Source organism: Chiloscyllium plagiosum, chromosome 22 (assembly GCF_004010195.1).
Source record: "Chiloscyllium plagiosum isolate BGI_BamShark_2017 chromosome 22, ASM401019v2, whole genome shotgun sequence".
In the NCBI taxonomy this organism is placed as follows: Eukaryota; Metazoa; Chordata; class Chondrichthyes; order Orectolobiformes; family Hemiscylliidae; genus Chiloscyllium; species Chiloscyllium plagiosum.
Genome location: NC_057731.1, coordinates 15,579,183 through 15,594,778, shown reverse-complemented (window position 1 = coordinate 15,594,778; position 15,596 = coordinate 15,579,183).

Below are 15,596 nucleotides of genomic sequence, written 5' to 3'. Positions count from 1 at the left end.
CAAACCCTTCCTATTCATATACCCATCCAGATGCCTTTTGAATGTTTCAATTGTATCAGCCTCCACCACCTCCTCTGGCAGCTCATTCTATACACGTACCACCCACTGCGTGAAAAGGTTGTCTCTGAAGTCTCTTTTGTATCTTTCCCCTCTCACCCTAAACCTATGCCCTCTAGTTCTGGACTTCCCGACCCCAGGGAAAAGACTTTGTCTGCTTATCCTATCCATGCCCCTCATGATTTTATAAACCTCTATAAGTCACCGTTCAGCCTGAAACGTTCCAGGGAAAACAGCCCCAGCCTGTTCAGCCTCTCCCTATGAGCTCAAATCCTCCAACCCTGGCAACATCCTTGTAAATTTTTTCTGAACCCTTTCAAGGTTCACAACATCTTTCCGATAGGAAGGAGACCAGAATTGCATGCATGTTGTAGTTGTGGTCTGTTGGGAATAGAGAGTGTGTGTAAGAGACCTGAGTTTGGTGACAAGTGAGTGAGGCTGTCATCATATCGTGGATTAATGTCTGTAGTTGATAAGGTTGACTTAGTCGATAAGATTCAAAATGGCAGGATAGCTCGGCTCTGTGGAATACTCCTCCTGCAGTATTTGAGAAATAAGGGACACTTCTAGTCTCCATGGTAACTATGTATGCAGGAAATGTGTTTGGCTATACCTCCTGATTTTCCACATGGAGTAGCTGGAGCTGTGGATGGAGTCATAATGGAGATTAGATTAGATTACATTCCCTACAGTGTGGAAACAGGCTCCCCAGCCCAAACAGTCCACACCGCCCTTCCGAAGAGCAACCCACCTAGACCCATTTCCCTGTGACTAATGCATCTTGCACTATGGGCAATTTAGCATGGCCAATGAGGAGAGGCTGAGGGCAGGTAACAGACCAGGACAAGATGTCCAAGTGCATGGAGTATATTGGAGGTGGGAGAAGGGGTCCTCGGAGGGTGGGTGGGAGTCACAATGGAGGCTGAGAATGTCGTGGATAGCATGTTTAGTGAGCTGGTTACATCAGTAGGGGTTACACAGATGAAGAAGAGTTGGGTAACAACCAGGAAGACATGTAAGTGTGGGTTGGCAGTGTAGGAGCCCGCTATGGCAATTCCCCTCTCAAACAAATATGGAGGAATGACCCTTCAGGGGAAAGCAGCAACAGCCAGGTCAGTGACACCATGACTGGCACTGGTGCACAGCAGGGAGGGTCATAGTGTAGGTGGGTAGTGGTGATAGGAGACTGTAGAGTCAGGAGCATAGATAGACATTTCTTTGGCCACAAGTTAGACTCCAGGATGATGTGACGCCTCCATTGTGCCATGATCCAGTATGTCTCTGAGCGAGCACAGGATATTCTGAAGGGGGAGAGTGAGCAGTCAGAGGTTATGGTCCATATTGGTAACAATGTCATTAGCAGAAAGAGAGAGGAGGTCCTGAAAAGAGAGTTTGGGGCATTCGATTGAAAGTTGGAAAACAGGATCTCAGGGGTTTTAAACTTGGGATTACTTCATGTACCACATTCCAGTGAGGCTAGGAATAGGAAGATAGTACAGTTAAATATGTGGCTAAAGAGCTGGTGTGGGAGGGAGGGATTCAGGTATGTAGATCATCGGAATGTGTTCTAGGCCCAGGGTGACCTGTACAAGAAGGATAGATTACACCCAAGTAGGAGAGGCACTGATATTCCTGGCAAGGAGGTTGAGTAGTGCCACTCAGGAGGGTTTAAGCTCGTGTGGAACCAGTGGTAACAAGAGCAGTAGGTCAGTGAGTGAAGTGACTGAAGAGGAGTCAGAGACTAAGGCTTGTAATGCAAAGAGGAAAGAACACCCAGGAAGAGGTTACTGGACACAATGGAACTGGTCATCTGAGATGTATTTGTTTTAATGTGAACTTAAATGAACTTAAATCTTGGATTAAAATATTTAACTATGATATTGCAACTATTACAGGGACTTATTTGAGTAAGGGAGGAGACTGGTAGCCTAACATTCTGGGATTTAGATGTTTCAGGTGAGATAGAGGGGGATGTAAAAGGGGGAGGGGCAGTTGCATTACTGATAATGGAAAATTTCACAGTTGGACTGAGGGAAGGCACCTTGGAGGGTTCATCTAGTGAGGACGTATCGGAAGAGCTCAGGAACAGGAAGGGTGTAATCCCATTGATGAGATAGTACTGCAGACCTCCTAACAGCCAGTGGGTGATAGAGGAAAAAGTATGTGGACAGATTATGGAAGGTTGTTGTGGTAGATAATTTTAACTTCCCTTAATTGACTGGGATTCACATAGTGTCAGGGGTTTGGATGGGAGGAATTTGTTAAGCGTGTCCAGGACTGGGTTTCTTGGAACAATATGTAAACAGTCCAACGAGGGAAGGGGGCATAATTGACCCAGTTTTGGGGAATGAGCCTGGCCAGGTGATCAACATTTCAGTGGGGGAGCATTTTGACAACAGTTTTAAGTTATTTATGGTTAAGGATAAACGTAGTTCTCTGGTGAAAATACTAAATTGAGGGAAGGATAACTCAGAAAATGTAGGCAAGAACTGGGGAATATAGACTGGGGGGGAACTGTTTGAGGGTAAATCCACCTCTGGCATGTGGGAATCTTTTAAAGGCCAGTTGGTTTGAGTTCAGGGCTAGCATGTTCCTGTGAAAGTTCAGGAACCTTGGATGACAAGAGAAATTGAGAGCTTAGTCAAAAGGAAAGAAGAGGCATAGATAAAGGTTAGGAAACTGAAAATGTCAGTCCTCTTGAAGAATACAAAGATAGCAGCAAATAATGCAAAAAAGGAAATAGGAGAGCTAAAGGGGCCATGAAATATCTTTGGCAAACAAGATTAAGGAAGATCCCAAAAGATTAAGGAAGATCCCAAGGTGTTTTATACATATGTAAGGAGCAAGAGGGTAGCTAAGGAAAGGGTAGGTCCACTCAAGGACAAAGGAGGGAATTTATACATGGAGCCAGAGAAGGTGGGTGAGCTCCTTTATGAATACTTTGCAACGGTCTTCACAAAGGAGAAGGACATGGTGGGTGTAGGGTCCCCTGGGCCTGAGGGGATCTATCCCAGAATGCTGAAGAAGGCATTGGTGGAAATTGCTGGGGCCTTGTATGAAATCTTTGTATCCTCCTTTGTCACAGGAGAGGTCCCAGAGGACTAGAGAATAGCAAATGTGGCTCCTTTATTTAAGAGGAAATGACAAAGATGATTGATGATTGTGGGGTGGTAGATGTTGTCTCCATGGACTTTAGCAAGGTCTTTTTACAAGGTCCCTTGTGGCAAGCTGATACAAAAGGTTAAGTCACATGGGATCCATGGTGAGCTATGAGATGGACACAAAACTGGCTTAGTCACTGAAGACAGAAAGTAGCAGTAGAAGGGTGTCTTTCTGACTGGAGTTCTGTGATCAGTCATGTTCTACAGGTATCAGTGCTGGGCCCCTTATTGTTTGTAATATGTATAAATGATTTAGAGGAGAATTCAGGAGGCCTGATTATTAAGTTTGCAGACAACACAAAGATTGGGGGAAATGTAGATTGTGAGGAGGATTGCCAGAGGATATAGCAGGATATAGATAGGGTGGATGGAATTTAATCCAGACAAATGCAAGGTGATCCTTTTTGTGAGATCTAATGCAGGAGAGGAGTATACAGTAAATGGCAGAACCCTTAGTAGCATCAACATACAGAGGGATCTAGGAGTATCAGTCCAGTTTGCTGAAAGTGGCAACACAAGTGGATAAGGTGGTGACAAAGACATACAACATGCCTGCCTTCATCAGTCAGGGCACAGAGTATAAAAATTGGCAAATTATGTTGCAGCTGTATAGAACTTTAGTTAGGCCACATTTGGATTATTGTGAATAGTTCTGGTCGCCACACTACCAGAAGGGTGTGGAAGTTTAGAGAGGGTACTGAAACGGTTTACCAGAATGTTGCCTGGTTTGGAGGGTACTAGCTATGAGGGGAGATTGGACAAACTCAGTTTGTTTTCACTTGAATGTCGAAGGGTGAAGGGCAACCTGATAGAAGTTTAGAAAATTCTAAGAGGCATGGATAGAATGGGTCGTCGCAAATCTTTTCCCAGGATAGAAATGTCAATTACTAGGGGACACAGGTTTAATGTAAAAGAGGGTGAGTATAAAGGAGATGTGAGAGGAAGCTTTTTTAAACCGAGAGTGGTAAGTGACTGGAATGCACTGCCAGAGGATGTGGTGGAGGCAGATACAATAGCAACGTTTGAGATACCTTGATAGATATATGAATGGGCAGGAAACAAAAGGAATATAAACTACGTAAAAAACAAGGTTTTTAGTTCAGAAAGGCATCATGTGTCATGCAGTCTTGGTGTGCTGAAGGGTCTGTTCCTGTGCTACAGCACAAAGTTTTCATTATTATTGTGGGAATTATTGTTGTTAAGGGCCACAGCCATTGGCTGATATTGGAGATGCTGAATTCAACCACTTAGCACCCAGTCACAAATGCTTCAGCCGTGTCTTTGCACCAGTCTCCCTATCAATGAGGATGTGGATATTTGTGAAGTCTCCACCTCCTGTTAGTTATTTAATTGCCCACCACCTTTCGAAACTGCATGTGGCAGAACTGCAGAGCTGAGACGTAATCTGTTGGCTGTAGGATCACTTAGCTCTATCCATTACACACTACTTCCACTTTTTGGCATGAATTAAGTTTGCAGCTTCACCAGGTTATACCTCAATATTAGATGTGACTGATATGGCTCCTAGCATGCCATCCTGCGCTCTTTATTGACGCTGGGTTGATCCTGATAATTAATAATGATAGAGTGGGAAATATACCTGGCCATGATTCTTATTGAACACCATTCTGCTGCAGCTGATGGACCACAGTGCTTCATGGATGCCCAGCTTTGTGTTGCTAAACATTGTATAAAATCTGTCCCATTTAGCATGGTGGTAGCACACAACGGTGTACGTGTTCATTGTAAAATCCTAGGGTAAGAGGAATCATCTGTTGGAGGTTTAAAATTCTGTGTCACTCTCTCAGTGTTAGCACTGGGATTTGGAAAGTCACAACCTGCATCTTGGATTATACATCTCATCTCCAGATAACTGAATTCTGAAGGGTTTGGGCCAACATATCAGCAGCTGTGTTCCCCAGGCTTATTCCTTTAATATCAGAATGTTCTGTCTTTTTCTTCAAAGACTGATTGATGAGTGGTTCCTCATCCTGCAGTGAGTGTGTTCACTTTAGGTCAGGATGAACTGACCAACTATCTGATTTTATTTTCCATTAAATGTAAGCTGAAGTTTTGCAAGACTCACGGAACTCACAGGGCAAAGTATGGTTATTTGTTTGAAGCAGCTATTATAATCTGATTTGGCTTATTGTCACAACTATCTACAACACAGGGGGGAAACACCATAAGGTGAGAGAAAACATGCTTTGGTGCAGCTGATGCATATCAGGGACTTACTGACTTCCAGCACCAGATTTTCAGCTAGTCTGGCTCAGGAGGGAGTGAAAGAGAATGAACTGATCCTTCTCTTAACACAATTTCCCTTCTTTATCTCTATAATCTTTGATATCGTCATGAGTTTAGAAGGTTGAGGGGAGATCTAATAGAAACGTACAAGATAATGCATGGCTTAGAAAGGGTGGACGCTGGGAAGTTGTTTCATTAGGTGGGGAGACTAAGATCCATGGGCACAGCCTTAAAATTAGAGGGGGTCAATTTAGAATGGAAATGAAAAGACATTTCTTCAGCCAGACAGTGGTGGGCCTGTGGAATTCATTGCAACGGAACACAGCGGAGGCCGGGACATTGAGTGTCTTCAAGGCAGAGATTGATAAATTCTTGATTTCGCAAGGAATTAAGGGGTATGGGGAGAATGCGGGTAAGTAGAATTGAAAAGCCAATCGGCCATGATTAAATGGCAGAGTGGATTCAATGGGCCAAATAGCCTTGCTTCCACTCCTATGTCTTACGGTCTTATGGTCTTATGGTATCTGGAGAATGTTGAGAGTTATCGAGAGAAGATCAGTAGAGTGTACAGAAGTAGTCTGCAAGTGGGAAGAGATTGAATTATAACTAACAAATGGTTGCAAATCAGTTTGGCTGAGCCAAGCTTAGAGACACTGAAGTTGTGATTTATTACAACCTGGCATGAAGAGGGAAATGGCAGGTGGGAATTTGTATCATGATCCTGTCATCATTTTCATCAAGGACTTCTCAAGCACAGGAGGGCTGCTCACTCCAGGCAGGCCAGGGGTCTGGTTATAACAGATTAAAGTTGCTAAAAGTTTGTTTGGAGAGACATTAAATCTGTTGTCAAAACTTGGCAGAATGGTCAGAAGAGACCAAAATAATTCATTTTGTGAACGTTTGATGAGGATTTCTGGTAGACCTGAAGGAACAGGACTATACTGCAACTCTGCAAGGTATCATTGGGTTTCCTCAGCCTCAGCAAACCACTTCCTGCAGTCACCTTATGGTGTGCTCAATTGTTACTGTGTCTGCCTCTGTGACTGTATTACTTTGTTGACCGTTGATGCTCACTCTGCTCAATTAGTTAACTCTAGGTATAGACTGTGAGGAAAAATGACCGGAAAAACTGAGAAAACAATTGCTGGAATCAATGAAATGTAAGTATGGGATGGATATTTGAAAGAACTATAAAGAAAACTGTTACACACATAGAGAACAATAGCATTTCTTCATTACCCCAAGACAGAGTCATAACGGGATCAAAACGTTAATTTGGTTTCTGTCTCCACACATGCTCCAGGACCTGCTAAGTTTTTCCATTACTTTTTGTGTGTTTCAGATTGCCAATATCCACAATATTTTGCTTTTATATAAAATATCAACCTTTTTCCGCCTTCAGAATTTCCCAGCAACAAACTTTACGTTGCATTTTGCTCCTTAGGTACTTTGTTACATTTGTGTCTTGGTAGAATTCCTACTTCCACTCTTGACTTGATCTGGGAGGGTGATGGGGTGGACCTGCTGAAAGCAATTAAGCTCTGGGGTTCAAATGGATTCAGGCCTCATAATCACCACAGGAGTTTCTCTTCTGTCTTGCATCCCATCCTTACTGAACTTGTGAGCAGTGAGAATGAATGAGAAGGATTGGAGAGCTGAGAGAAGGATTGAGATTATTCAAGTGGACACACGGCAGGCACTGAGAGCAGCCCAGAGAGAAATTCGGATTAGTCTGGCATTGTTCGAAGGATTTAAAATAAAAGTTGAATTTAATGAATCAACCTACTTATTATTTCTTCATGGTTGGAACTCCACTGAAGAACAAGCATGAATAACTCCCGTCACATTTTCATTGAAAAGACTGTGGTAGCTTCATATAATTCCCTATTCCCTATAATTGTATCAGAATATCTTTGATCAGAGCACTTTGGTCACAAAGCAGGTTGATGCTTTCACCCACTGTGAGAATATGCTAGGCTGGGCTGAGTCATTGCAGCTGTACGTGTGAAAGATGTGGGTTCGACCCTACTCCAGGAACCTTAGCACAAAATCTAGTTTGCTATTTCTGCAGAGAATTACTGCAGGACATTCACGCTGCCAGAACAGCATGTTTTGGGTTCGACATGAAACTGAAATGCTGGTTGATTTAAAAGGATCGGTTGACACTATTCTGAAGAGGAGTTAACCTGGCTATTAGTGAAACAATTAATTATTGAATACAGTTAGGCTCATTGTATTGGTAGGGTCTTCCCTGTGCAAATTGATTGTTACCTGTCTTTATATTATAAAGCATTATATTAAAATTAACTAATTGCCCATGAAGCATATGAAGAGAGAAATGAATTATGCAAATACTATTCCTATAATTGCTCTCATATTTCAGTGGAGATAGAGAGGCACAAAACTTCACCAGAATATAAACTGCTTCTGTTAGCCAGGAAATGTCTTGTCTGATCAAAGAGGAAGGTGCATATTTCTTCTTAGGTAATTTAAGGAATGGGGGGATTTTAATAATTGGCTGTTGGGAGAGGTAGGAACAGAGAAGAGCTCAAGTTAGAAGAAGGAAGTATACCTGTTGCAACAGTGATCGCGGAGTGATTTGTTGAACAAGGCCTTGAACTCAATACAAAAAGAGTTCATAAATCCTACAGTCAACACATTCACTGACAAAAGATTGAAGACCTTGGAGAGGTTATGTGACTGTACTGAGTGTGGCTAACCTTAATCTAATCTTCACATGGTATCCTCACATTACATTTTTGGAACAAAAAGCTTGTCTTTGGGTACTGCAAGAAGCATGGTCCATTTATAGTTGTCTTGAGAAGGTGCTGGTGAATCTCCTTGAGAGTCTGGGTTATTGAGTTGATGGCGTTCCTACAAAGTACTGAAGTATTGCCTGGGTCAGAATAAGGTGGGATTTGAAGACGATGGTGATTTATAACACTCCTGATGATGCGTTGCCCTGTAATAGAGGTCACAGAGAAGGGAAACTTTGGGCCTGCTGCATCTTTCAGAAAATCCATGCAGCAACTGTGGTGCATCTATAGGGTTAGGTACTGAGTCAAATACTAGGGATGATGAACAAGAACCTGCCCTGTTCTTGGTGGTGTTGACCTTCTCGTGTTGCTATGGCTACATTCTATTAGGTGAGAGGTAACGATTCAATCATTTCTTCTGTTTTATGTTTTGCTTTGAGACCTCCCTAAAGCTCGAGGTAAAAACAATGACTGCAGATGCTGGAAACCAGATTCTGGATCAGTGGTGCTGGAAGAGCACAGCAATTCAGGCAGCATCCGACGAGCAGCAAAATCGATGTTTCGGGCAAAAGCCCTGATGAAGGGCTTTTGCCCGAAACGTCGATTTTGTTGCTCGTCGGATGCTGCCTGAATTGCTGTGCTCTTCCAGCACCACTGATCCAGAACCTCCCTAAAGCTCCCCTGCCCTAACCCTTCAGCATCTTTCACAATTCTGTCTTATCAACCCTCGTGGTCTCTCTAGGTTCACCTTGTCCTATTACTTGGCACGATTCCCATCAAACTGCTGACCCACCTTTCTGCCTCCATGTTCATTGAGAATTGCTCCATCCCTGCAGGTATTCTCACTCTTGCCTTCAAATCTGCCATCATCAAACTTCTCAGACAAATCTACCCTGACCTCATCAGCCTTTAAAACCTATCGCATCATCTCCAACTTGCCTTTCTTCTCCAAAGCCGTTCAACATTCCAAGTGTAAAGCTTTTTTCCTATAATTTCATATGTGTTACTCCTGAGAAATGTCTCTGTCCCTGCTAGAGTATGGAAACAAGTGTTACAAATGAAATCCCATGCCAAACCAGTTTAATGATAATCGTGAAGCAATGTTTGATTGTCAGAAAATTAATCTGTTTCACTACTGCATTTTAGGGAAGGAAATCAGTCATCCTTACCTGGTCTGGCCTACATGTGACTTCAGACCCACAGCAATGTGGTTGACTCTCAACTGCCCTCTGAAATGGCCTAGCAAGTCACTCACTTCAAGGGCACCTGGGGATCAGGCTTAAAATTGCTGGCCAACTAACAATGCCCATATCCCACAAGTGAGTAAATTAAAAAATATAAATACTGCGGCTCCCAGAGTAGGTAAAAGTCTAGAAATTCTGCAATGACTAACTAATGCCCTTTGTTCCCAATTCCTGTCCACCATCTACAAGGCACAAACGTGTGATGGAATACTCTTCACTTGCCTGCATGGGTACAGCTCCAACAACACTCAAAACATTTGACACCATCCAGTGCAAATTGCCTGCTTGTTTGGCATTCCATGCTCTACCCTCCCCATTCAGCCCTATCACTATCAATGGTCTGTTCCCCATCTACAAGATGCACTGGAGGAACTTCCCAAAACTCCAAACTGTGACTTCTACCACCTCGAAGGACAAGGCTAGCAGATATTCCATCACCTGCAAGATCCCTCCAAGCACATACCATCCTGACTTGGAACAATTTTTCCTTTCCTTCACTGTCATTGGGTGACCCCTTCCTGCACTGTGTGTATACTTACAGCTCAAGAATTGCAAGAGGGAGTACACCATTACCTTTTTAAGGGTAATAAAGATGAACAATAAACATTGGCCTAACCAACAACACCTAATGATGAAAAATAAAAAAATAGTGACTGTGTGAACTATCCCTTATAATCTTCTTGACCTGTTGTGCTCTTGATATGGTTGATTGTGCCATCCTCTCTAACAGCCCTCCTTTGTTCCCCAGCAGGTTGGGACTGCCTTCACCTGGTTCCATTCCTTTGAGACCAGTTGTAGTCAGAAATTCATCTGCAATGTCTTCTCTTCCACTGTAGTGCTAGTACCTCTGGTGTCTCCAAAGGAGCTATCTTTGGCCCCCTCCTGGCTCTGATCTTCAAATCCTGCCCATCGGTGGCATCATCCCAAAATACTGATTTCTTGTGCACGCTAATGATGCCCAACTCTACCTCATCATGACTAACCTGCCCACTGTCTCTGACTTGTTACACTGCCTGTTAGACATCATGTAAAAATCCCAGGAAGACTGTACCCATTATCTTCACTCTCCTCTGCAAATTCTCTTTCCTAGCTGCCAACATCGTCCCTCTCTCTGCAGTTCATTTGTTTGATGTTGTACTTGACCATGAGATAAGCTTCTCACTACATTTCCACTTGGTCTCCAAGACTGCCTACTTTCATCTTTGTCATATCTCCTGACCCCACACCACCTCAGCTTACCTGCTGTGGAGATCCTCATTCTTGCAGTTGTTGTTTCTACAGTCAACTATTCTAATGCTCCCATCTTCACCCTGTATTCATGAAAAACCTCACTCCCCATATCCTTCAATTTCCTCCTGTTTGATAGCACCTCATTTTAAAATCCTCATCCTCACTTTCAAATCCATCTTTGGCCTCATCCCTCTCTATTCCTGAAGCCTTCAAAATCTCCCCCATTCTTTAAGGAATTTATCCGTGCTCCTCCCATTCTGGTCTCTACCAGATCCTTGATTTTAAATTGTAAGTGACATCATGAAATTACACATTGGACTGTTCCGGAATCTTATCATTAAAACTGCGATGGCATATTCTGCTCCTAAAGCCATATGAGAGCAGATTACTATTACATTGGCTGTTATACCTTTAGATTAGATTAGATTACTTACAGTGTGGAAACAGGCCCTTCGGCCCAACAAGTCCACACCGACCTGCCGAAGCGCAACCCACCCATACCCCTACATTTACCCCTTACCTAACACTACGGGCAATTTAGCATGGCCAATTTACCTGACCTGCACATCTTTGGACTGTGGGAGGAAACCGGAGCACCTGGAGGAAACCCACGCAGACACGGGGAGAACGTGCAAACTCCACACAGTCAGTCGCCTGAGGTGGGAATTGAACCTGGGTCTCTGGTGCTGTGAGGCAGCAGTGCCTGGGATTTTCTCCTTAAACCACTTTATGTCTCTTTCACATTCTATTTTAAGATGCTTTGTAAAACTTATCTCTTTTGATTATTTGATTTAATATCTTCTAATATAGCAGTGTCAAATTTTTGTTGACAGTTCTCCATGAAGCATCTTGGTACATCCCAATCTGTTTAAAGTCCAAAATAAAAAAAAGCTATTGTTGTGGACAGTGGACTGACTGAGGGATGGGAAATTGAGCTACTCATCACTGAGTAGGCAGTCTTTGGCCTCCTCATCATTACAGTGTTGATGTGGCTGGTTATATCTGTTCAGTGATTACTCCAATGGTGATGGTGATGGACCTAGTACTTTCTCACTCTTGAAGGTTGGGGCAGTTGGCTTTTCTCATTGTCCCTGGTCATTTAGGTGGTATAAACCTTGCTAGTTGTCAGCTCAAGCCTGGATGTGCCCTAGGTCATACTGTAAGCAGCAGAAAAATTGTGAACAGAGGAGAATGGTGTCAAATCATCAACAAAATATAGTATACTGGTCTGGTGATGGCGGGGAAGCCATTGAGGAAACATATGAGGATACATTCCACGAGAAAACCACAGCAGTGTCAATCCTGATCTGGCAGTTGTCTGCAGCCACCGGGGGAGCGATTTTCCTTGAATTTCCGCAGTTGTCTGATTACATTCCTGTCTGTGATGTTCCCACACTGGACATTGAAAAGGTGGAGCCCTTGAGTGTGCAGTGGGACACGGTATTATTGCTTACAGGGTGTTTAGACAGAATATAGCTAGGGAGAGGTAAGTGTGGCGTGGTGGTGAAACAGTAACAAAGAAGAGAGAATATGGTTGTACGTGCAAGTGAATGTTAGCCCTGCCAGCTCTGGGTAGCTTTGTGGCTGCTGTGCCCTTGATTTGTCAATGGGGGAGGGGCAACACCAGATTGCCAATACTTGTCCTGGTGCACATTGGCATTTTAAAGATGTCACAGGTGCAAGGAATGCTGGTCTCTTAGCAAATGTCCACTGAGTGCTGAGTTGTTCTAAGAATGGCACATAATGTGAAGAAGATAGAATCAGATGCCCCATGTCATGGGGGTAGTTAATACAGCGAGTTTTAAGACCTTGTGAGAATCCTCACCACTCCTCATGCCAAATATCCCTCAAAGACCTGGATGCAACTTGCATTTATCCAAAACGGACCACACCATTTAGCCCACCGTGCCCAGCTTGAACTTCAAAAAACAAATGATGGACGGCCAACCGCTACCAATTGATCCAAGTCATTTTCCCAAGGTGTGATGCAAATGACAAGCCTTTCCCTTAGGCACTGTGTAATTGGAAACATGCGAATAATGCTCTTAACATTTCCTGTCTGTTCATTTTAATGGATGGAAATCAAGCACTACTTTGTCTTCTACAACTTAATAGTTGCAAGATACAATGATAATGAGTTCGATAATAATGGCAATCAACCTCTAATGGCTATTGTATAATAGACTTGCAAATGTTTTTTTAAAATTTAGATTAGATTCCCTACAGTGTGGAAACAGGCCCTTCAGCCCAACACCGACCCTCCGAAGAGTAACCCAGCCAGACCCATTTCACTCTGACTAATGCCCCTAACACTATGGGCAATTTAGCATGGCCAATTCATCTGGCCTGCACATCTTCGGATTGTGGGAGGAAACCGGAGCACCCGGAGGAAACCCACGCAGACACAGAGAGAACGTGCAAACTCCACACAGACAGTCACCCAAGGCTGGAATTGTACCTGGGACCCTTGTGCTGTGAGGCTGCAGTGCTAACCACTAAGCCACCGTGCCACCCTGACAATATGAACTTAGAAAATGAGCACACCAGCGTCCTGTTTGAACAGAAATATCAGCAAAGGCATATGCTGTCAAAACCAGACATTCAGAAAACTCTGAATTTATGCATGCATCCTGTACGTTAGTGTTAACTTTCCTCATTTTCTTCATGGGTAATTTACTACTTTTTTTTAAAATAGAAAAGTTTCAATAACATACTTATTCATTCATTTCTGCTTTCCAGAAACAAAGCCCAAGGTCTTTTCAGAGTGAAATAAAATACTTCTCTGCTTTTCAACAGACATTGGTGATTTTGCCACAAGTAAAAATTGCAAAGAAAGGAACATTTTCTGGCACGGTTTTATGGTGAAAAGCAAAGTAGAATATTTGTCGCTTGGAAACGGAGATGAAAAGCTTCTATTTGCATAAATGAATTACACAAAAATGTGCGTGGGCGTGCGGAATAATTAATTTTGCTGAAAATGCCAAAGTGAAATTTTCAGCAAATCGAGTTCCTTTGTCTGATCTCTTCTAAACCAATGTAAAGAATTTTATTCTTATGGCGATTATGTGCATTGTTTAGCAGTCAATAATATATCAACCAGATTCTGTAACAAATCCCCGTAAATCAACCTTTTAATTGTTTTGGATAGGAATAGAAGCAGAATGCTAAAATGTAAAGCTCTTTTTCAGCTGTATTCTCACTTGCAATGACTTGAGTCAGTTCATTGTACTGACAGAATTTTTCTTTATACCTCTTCTTTTCAAATGATAACTACAGGCACCAACTTTTTTTTTATTCTAAGTGTCTAATTGAAGCAGACTAAATACTGTAATGGTTATTTCTCTTGGGGTTATATTTGAATCAGAGATTTCCAGGAAGAGAAATGGCTGGAAAGAGCCAATTTGTTTTTGACAATTGAATGTAATTAAACGTACTGCAGAGCCAAAGTACATGCAGGGAAGTGATTGGAATTATTGAATATTGGCTTCTTTTCTAAGGGAAATAGATTCACTGCAGTTAGCTTGATGATTAATAATCGGAGCATTGTCTGCTTGGATCAGCATTTGACATTTTGTTCTTCTGCTGTGCGGATTGAGGAGCTTATTGCAAAGTAATGAACATCAAGAAGCTTCACTTGTTTACAGCTTGATGTCACAGAGAGTGAACAGTTCTTGCGATTTGGCACTTGAACAAAATGACACCTGGATCTCAACTAACTGGTTTACATACGTTGAGAGAAATGTAAACACACAACAGTTTTCTCTCTAGTATGGTTACTGTGCTTAATTAATTAAAAACCTTAATTAACTGCATACAGGTTTTATAGAATTGCTACAGTGTGAAAGCAAGCCTTCCTGCCCATTGAGTACACACCGATCCTCCAAAGTGCGTTTCACCCAGGTCCACCCCCCCTTCCCTATCCCTGCAGGTCCCATGGGTATTACACCAAGCCCATATATCCCTGGACATTATGGGCAATTTATCATGGCTAATCCACCTAACCTGCATATCTTTGGACTATGGGAGGAAACCCACACAGACACAGGGAGAATGCGCAAACACCACACAGACAGTCACTCAAGGCTGGAATTAAACCTAGGTCCCTAGCACTGAAATGCAGCAGCACTAACCACTGAGCCACCACATTGCTCTATCTTTTAGATGTTTATCTTACAGCTATGCAAGTCCACCAAACTATAATACTGGTTTATGCAAACTCAAAGGGAAGTGAACTTTTACTGGACAATGACTGAACTCAGACAAAAATCATGTTTGTTAATGTCCATATCTTTTAGTCTTAATTACAAAACGCTTTCTTTTTCTCTTCATTGTAAGTGTGTGTGTATGTGTGAAAGAGACAATAAACACACCCAGACTTGAATACATGAATAATCCATTCAGTACTTTTGTATTCCGCCTACATTGCTGACCAATGAGTTAGGATTAACCACTAAAAACAAATTGAAAGTGCCCCTGACATTTAACATGATTGAATTTTACGTACAGTTTAAGAGAGAGGGCTGCGAGTCCAAGACTACTATTTTGAATTTAAACAAGGGCATGAAAGCACAGTTCGTAAAAGTGAACTCGCAATTTAGGTTAAGGGTTAAGTCAATAGAGATGCAATGACAAACATTTAACGGGGATGTTCCAGAAAACACTGAATAGGTACATTTGAACAAATAAGAAAAATTCTAAGAGAAGGACTGTGGTTAACTAAAAAAGTCAAATGCATCAAAAAGGCATTTAATTGTGCAAAGATAGCTGATGGTCAGAAGATTGGACAGAAAATTTTTAAAAAGTGTAGAACTACTAAAGGATTAATAACGAGGGAAAATTAGAATACAGGAGAAACTTCACCAAAAATATAAAAACAGATAGGAAAAGTTTCTCCTGATGTT